The sequence below is a fragment of the Petaurus breviceps genome, unplaced genomic scaffold (assembly GCF_028583685.1).
Source record: "Petaurus breviceps papuanus isolate PSGF00001 unplaced genomic scaffold, PetGlider_PUasm1.0 188, whole genome shotgun sequence".
NCBI classification, from domain to species: Eukaryota; Metazoa; Chordata; class Mammalia; order Diprotodontia; family Petauridae; genus Petaurus; species Petaurus breviceps.
In genome coordinates, this window is record NW_027185804.1 from 15207748 (window position 1) to 15215404 (window position 7657).

General features: G+C 40.0%; 1 protein-coding gene across 1 annotated transcript in view; it reads left to right on the forward strand.

Moving 5' to 3' along the window:
* LUZP2 (leucine zipper protein 2) overlaps window positions 1–7657 on the forward strand; it is a 774279-nt gene that overhangs the window by 700954 nt on the left and 65668 nt on the right. The gene's annotated exons all lie outside the window — the stretch shown is intronic.

Genomic DNA, 7657 nt, shown 5'->3' on the forward strand with positions numbered 1-7657 from the left:
ACAATAGATATATTTAATGGGTAAGGATAAAGGGGTTGTCTCTAAAAGAACTATGATCAAAATATAAAAATCAGAGAAATATAAAAAATACTAGGGAGTATGAGGGTAATGATTTGGAGTTAATGTTAATATGCTCACATGTTTAGGTAAGATTTTGGGGCATTCATAATTTTGGCATTCTGGAATTCTTTCTGCCAGACAGGAATGTTCCCTTGGATGCCTTTGTCATGACAATAGGAATTGAATTGGTTTAAGTTTTTTTAATTTAATACAGGCAGCTGGAACATTAAACTTGAATTTTCCATTCAGCCTGGAAAGACTTTACTTACTTTCACTGCTGAAACATATATGGCAAAGACTTGAAAAATCTTTTGAGAAAATACTCATTTGTACATCTTGAAAAGGATTCTGAAAGAAAAATCAAGAACTTTGGAATGAGCCCCTAGTGTGTTTCCAAATCACTACAGGAAGCATTCTCTTTTTTTCTGCTGACACACCACTCCCTAGAGAACCCAGCAGTGTGTCCATTTATTCAAGTAAACATTCAGTCTTCAACCTCTATTTCAATCTCTTGGATTTGCATAGAACTTAATCTGTGTGTTTTAAAAAGAATAATCACACTTTTTGAAAGGGCTTGTTGTGAAGAATTCATTTATCACTTCTGGAAACAAGTCACCCCATCAAATAATAAGCTATGAAATGGAAAGAAGTTTAACTTTTCGCGGTTCAGTAACTCTCATTGATGAAGTGATGTACAATTCCTTCTCATTGTTCAAATTACTTTATGATTGGGCTGGTTTCTTGAAATAAAATATATAATAATAAATAAAAGCCATACAAAGAACCTAAAGATAAAAACTGCCTCTTAATTACTTGCTGTTGTGTCATCTCATGATACTCTATTCTGTCTTCATGTATTTCCATTTGACATCCTCTGGCCCTGGAATGAATTTATCTCTCATCTTGCCTCTTTGCTTTCAATACCCAGCTGTGGTGCCATTTCTTCTATTATTCTTTCCTTGATTGTCCCAACAAGACATAAACTCTCCGAATCATTTATAAGATTACAGATTTGGAGTTGATAGAAATCTAAAATGTTATCTAGTCTAATATTTATTTTACAGATGAGGAAATTTCAGCTTTGAAATGTTGCCTGATTTGGCTCAGGTCACACCTTGCAGGGGTGGGATTTCACCACGGATCCTCTAAATGAAGAGTCATTATGCTTTCTCCCCTTGCTGTCCCCCCCCTCCGGAAATTATGGAAGCAGTTCCACAATGAATAAGCAAAAAAGAATATGCATATAGAGAAAATAATTAATCATTTGAAAATATATAAACCACCTCTGGTATAAATATGCACATTAAAAGCACCCATTTATATTTATTTTATTTATATTTATTTCACCTCACATCAAATTTGCAAAAAAATGCTAAAAGATGAAAATAATATTTTGAGACTTGGAGGAGGATGGCACAATAAGACACTATTGCACAACTAATAATTTGCTCCAGAATTTCAGAAAAAAAAAACATTGGAGTAATGCAAGAAAAGTAGCCTCAATTATCTATGCCTTTTTATTACAGTGAAGGCACTGTAGGGTCCATACTCTAAAAAGGTCAAAAACATAAAGCATTCAAATACAGGTAGAAATATTCAGAGAAGACCTTTTTGTGATATCCAAAATCCAGAAATAAAGTGGGTTTTTATCAATTAATGAATGGCTGAATGGATTTCGGTATGGATTGAATGGAAAAATATTGCATTGTAATAAAAGTAAAATATGAGTACTTTTAAAAAAACATGGGTAATGTGTATGAACTTAACTTATGCATTGAAGAGAAAACAGAATGATAACATACAGTTTTGAAAAGAGTGTAAATGAAAAGAATATTAAAAGGCAACTGAGCTTAGAATATATGCAATGACTCACATCGGTAACAAAGGAGAGAAGATGAAACAGAAGAGGATGGAAAAGGAATTAGAGAGAGCCAATAATGCATTAACAGAAGAGACATGGTTTCTTTTCACATTTTGGTTTATATAACTGCTTCTTCTTTTTGAAAGAAAATAATCTGCATAGTCCTGGGGGTTGGGGTTTAAGGGCGATTGATATATCAAGAATTTATTATGATGAGATTTCTGGGGATGGAACCAAGATGGTAGAATAGAGCAAACACTCAGCTGAGGTCTCCCAACATTCCCATCCAAGCCACTTTAAAATGAGTAGCAGAGTCAACAAAAGGACATTCATCCTGCCCAAGTGTAAGGGTTATGGGATTTAAAGATCTTCCATGCCCCATTGGACTTGCTGATGTAGCAGGAAGGGGCGGAGCAAGAGGAAGTGGAAGCCAAACTAGAGTTCCTGCGGTGGCTGGCGGTGGTGGCGACGGCAGCAGCAGCAGCAGAGGCAGCGACAGCGCGAAGACCTTTTTGAGTCAGACAGAATTTCTTCTAAGGAATCCTGCTGAGGACTGCCAGGGGCCGGAGCTGCTGGGAGTGCGCTTCCCGGACGCTGGGTGGTTGCTGTGAGTGGGGAGAGGAGGACCTTTGCCTGAGGTAGCCTGTTCTGTTTTAAAGGCTTGAAAATGTGGGTGCTTTCTACTTTATCTACCTGTGCCAATGTCATAACTGCTCTGATGGCTTTCACTTTCTGGTTTTGGGACTCAGTCTTTTGGTATCTTAATAAATTTTCTAGTTTATTCCCCCATATGGCAAGCATGACGAATTTGTGATGGATAATTATATCAGCATATCTGTAATCTCCATAGGCATTGTGAATATGGCATTTCTGATACATTTGGCGACCAAGATGGGATCACAAAATGTTAGGCCTCTATTTGGAAGCAGTGGGGCTTTAGAGGGAGAAATGGCTATTCCAGGATGGGAGGATTTGCCTTATTCCTCTCTAGCCAGAGAATGGGCTAAAAGCACAGGGCCCTGTGAAAACTGGGAACCAAGGCTAAAAGAGGGAGAACCTGGAGATTTGGAAAGATGTTTGAAAGCAATACCCATAGAACCAGGCAAAGAACTGGCAGGAGTGTGCAGGAGAGATGCTGCTAACAAGTTATCGCCTTATGTGTAAAAGTAGGGATAAGCTGCTGAAGGAAAGAGCTCAGATAGCTAGGGAGTCAGCTGGTTTGCCTGAGGATACTTCTCTGTCACAGCACTCAGAAGACCAAACTGGAGGGACTCATGTGGTCCAGGAGCAAGCTACTGTTCATGTAGCTAAAAGGAAGCAAAAAACTAGCAGAACGAATGTGCATGCAGCTTTTGTACAGGCTGGGCAGAGTTGCCCTGACAGCTTCCAGGAGAATGTGTATGAGGAGAATGGAGCAAGGTTAGATGAGGAGTCTTCTAATATAGAAGCTCTCCCCATACGAAGAAGAAGACAGGAGAACCACCGAGGCAAAACAGAGTCCAGGGAGATAATTGAGGATTTCACTCAACAGGAGATCACTGATATATTGAGCAGATTTACCCAAAGAATGGGGGAGTCTTTAGTGTCTTGGATAGTAAGAATCACTGATGAAGGCGCTGGAGGAATAACACTGGACAATGAGGACTGTTTAAAATTCATAAGTATCAGTCAGAATCCTTTTGTACACCAGGCTTTTAGGGATCACCATATGCAAGGAGGAAATAACAAAACTAATCTTCTAGCTTTAGCTGCAGAAGGTTGCAAAAAGCAATATCCTACTGAATCTGTGTGGCCTAGGGGAGACAGACTCTGGTTCTCACTTAGAGACTGTATGAGAAAGCTAAAGGAGGAGGTAATGAAAACTGCTATCCTGATTGGAGATGCAAATGTGTATTATGATACCCCCCTAGGAGTTCCTCATAGAAATATCATAGTGAAGACAGCTCCTCCTGCATATAAGCACCTAATCCTGACTCTATTAATTGGAGAAATAGGGCACCCTCTTTCAGAGGTGCTGGATAAGATTTCACAATTAAGAGATTTAGGGGAATGGGAAAAAGACAAATTGCCTCAAGAGAGAAGAGTAAACAGCCAGAGGATTCAGAGACAAAATAGACCAACAAGAAGGGAACTGTTTACTGCTCTATTAAGAGCTGGAGTGGACTTTAGAAGAATAGATGGTATTCCAACTGAAGAGCTGCATAAGCTGTACCAAGAAAAGGTACTTAGCATTAGAATGAACAGGGAAGCAAGAATCACCCCTGCAGGTATTTCTGAATCTGAATCTTTGTATCCAAGTTTGCCCCACCTTCAGGGGGAATAGGAGATAGGCCAAGCCCCAGCCCAGATAAAAGAAATATGCAGAAGAGATTGCAGACCCCATATTGGTTTAACAATATATTGGAAGAATGGATCAACTACTGTGACTAGGGCACTGATTGATACTGGGGCTGAGGCCACCCTTATCTATGGAAACCCTGATAAGTTTAAACATGGCACTCCTATTAGCATCACAGGTCTAGGAGGCACTGAAATATCAGCCAGACAGTTTAAAATAACAATGAAAATTGGGCAGTTACCTAAGAAAGAATATACTGTAGTTGTTGTACCCATTCCTGAATACATCATTGGAATAGATGTATTGAGAGGCATGACTCTGAATTTACCTGAAGGGAGATACCAGTTTGCTGTAAGGAAGATAGGAATTAATACAGTTTTAGTGGGAAAACTAAAAATGGACCCAATCACTTTACCTGAACCTTCTGAAGTAATTACTTTAAAACAGTATCGTGTGCCAGGTGGGCAAGATGAAATTACCACTACTATAAAGGAATATGTTGAAGCAGGAGTGTTGGTCCCTACAACCACAAGATGGAATAATCCTGTCTGGCCAGTAAGAAAATCAGATGGGACATGGAGAATGACTGTGGATTATAGACAGTTGAATAAGGTGACTCCTTCTTTGTATGCTGCTGTTCCAGATACCATCACCTTAATAGAAAGGATCCAGAAATATGATGGGACTTGGTATGCAGTTATTGACTTGGCAAATGCCTTCTTCACCATCCCAATAGACCCTAAACAATGGGACCACTTCGCTTTCACTTGGCAGGGTAGACAATATACTTTCACCCGCTTGCCACAAGGGTACATACATAGCCCCACTATTTGTCCCAGGATTGTGGCTGAACAGTTGGATGAATTAAAGCTACCTGGTGTACAGCTTACCCACTACATTGATGATATCATGACACAGGGAAAAGATGCAAAAGTAGTGGAAAGGAGTTTGACCTTTCTAATTGAGCATATGAAAAGTAAAGGGTGGGAAATTAACCCTGCAAAGGTTCAAGGACCAGCTCAAAATGTGAAATTTTTGGGTATACAATGGAACAAGGGGCTAAGGGAGATTCTTCCTCAAGCCTGACAAAAGATTCAGGATTTTCCTACCCCTACCAATAAGAAGGAGGCCCAAAAGTTCATAGGATTGTTTGGATACTGGAGGTACCACATTCCACATTTGGGACAGATTTTAAAACCTTTATATAGAGTCACATGGAAGAAATATGAATTCGATTGGGGACTTGAGAAGAGTAAAGCTTTTGAAGAAGCCAAGGCTGCCATACAATTGGCCCTAGATTTGTGGCCCATGGAAAATGGTCCAGTGGAATTGCAAGTGACTGTACAAGATGATTATGCAAACTGGAGCTTATGGCAAAAACAACAAAGCCAAAATGTACCTTTGGGATTTTGGTGTAGGAAACTCCCTTCATCTGGAGTCCAGTATACACCTTTTGAAAAGCAGTTGTTAGCTGCATATTGGGCTTTGGTGGAGACTGAACAACTGACTGTGGGCCATGAAGTGATATTAAGACCTGGAATCCCAATTATGGCCTGGGTAATGAGTACCCCAGCTTCTCACAGAATTGGACATGCCCAAGAGGCTAGTATAATCAAATGGAAGTGGTATATTCAAAATAGAGCGAAAACAGGCAAAAGCGGAGTCTCTGCTCTGCATGAATCTATAGCAAACATAGAAATTGAGAGGAATGACACACCCCCTGAGCCAAAGTAACAGTTGGTACAGTCCACTGTAAAATGGAATGAGGGATATGATGTATTAACTGAGGAACAAAAGAGACATGCATGGTTTACTGATGGGACAGCAAAATATTTGGGGCAAAAAAAGACATTGGAAAGCAGTGGCCTATAACCCATGCACTAGAAGGACTTTGGAAAGTACTGGGATAGGTGCAAGTAGCCAATATGCTGAACTTATGGCAGTATATCAAGCCATCAAAATAGAACAAGGAGGACAGTGTCATATATTCACTGATTCATAGGCGGTAGCTAATGGGTTAGCTACATGGATGGCCATGTGGAAAAATGAAAATTGGGAAATTCATGGTAAACAAGTCTGGGGCAAAGAATTATGGGAAGATATCTGGAACATGTCTTTGTTCACTGACTTGTCAGTTTTTCATGTAGATGCTCATGTGGCCCCCACCACACCAGAACGTGAGTACAATGCTCATGCTGATCGACTGGCAAAGATTGCTACTGAACATATTGTCCCTACTTTGACAACAACTGATGATCCGGTATTAGCAAAATGGGTCCACCAAACAGCAGGCCATTTGGGGGTCCAGGCCACACACCAGTGGGCACAAGATCGAGGTATTAGTATCTCTCATTCACTGTTAAAACAGATAGCAGAAGAATGTCATATATGTCAATTGGAAAAGAAGCGAACTGTTCCTCGGGTAGTAACTGGAGAGATAGCAAGAGGAAAAGTCCCAGCCCAAATCTGGCAAATAGATTATATTGGTCCACTACCACTGGATAAAGGATGCAGATTTATATGTATTTGTGTTGACACCTATTCAGGTGTACTAGTAGCTTGTCCTTATAAGAATGCAACCCAGAAAAACACTTGTAAAACTCTAGATCTCATAAGCCTATATTATGGAACCCCAATGCAGATTCAAAGTGACAACGGGTCACATTTCAAAGGCAATGAAATGAAGAAGTATTGTATACTAAACAATATAGAATGGATATATCATATTCCATACTATCCAGACCATAGGCATTGTGAATATGGCATTGCTGATACACCAAGATAACTTAAGAAGTTGGAAAGAAAGATCTGTGTCAGTGGAGTGGAGAATGACTTGGAGCACAAGATAATGGCACACCAGCGATAGAGTAAGATAGTGGTATCAGGAGCATCAATAGTCTCAGATAGTCTGAAGACAGAGACAGTAAGGGGATGTGTCAGAAACTGGCTGGAAAGAGATGAAAGGAGATTCCTGTGCTGGAACTAGATGAAGGATTAGATGATGTTTGGCAACTTGGTTGTCAAAACTCACTTCTCAGACGTAGTTTAAGGGTGGGGAGGAGTACTTTTTGGTCAAAAGGGAGCAGGAACTCTAAGGAGAAGTCTCTCTCCTGATCCCACTGTAGCAGAACCTTAAGAAACAGCACTGTTTGTTGTTTCAAGGTAACAGGGACCAGGAGGAACACTATCAATTGCAAGGAATCAGGGGACCTTGCAGGTTAAGGACAAGTGGCAGACCAATACAGCAGTGTACCCTATGTATGTACAGATAGATAGATAGATAGATAGATAGATAGATGGATGGATGGATGGATGGATGGATGGATGGATGGATGGATGGATGGATGGATGGATAGATAGATAGATAGATAGATAGATAGATAGATAGATAGATAGAT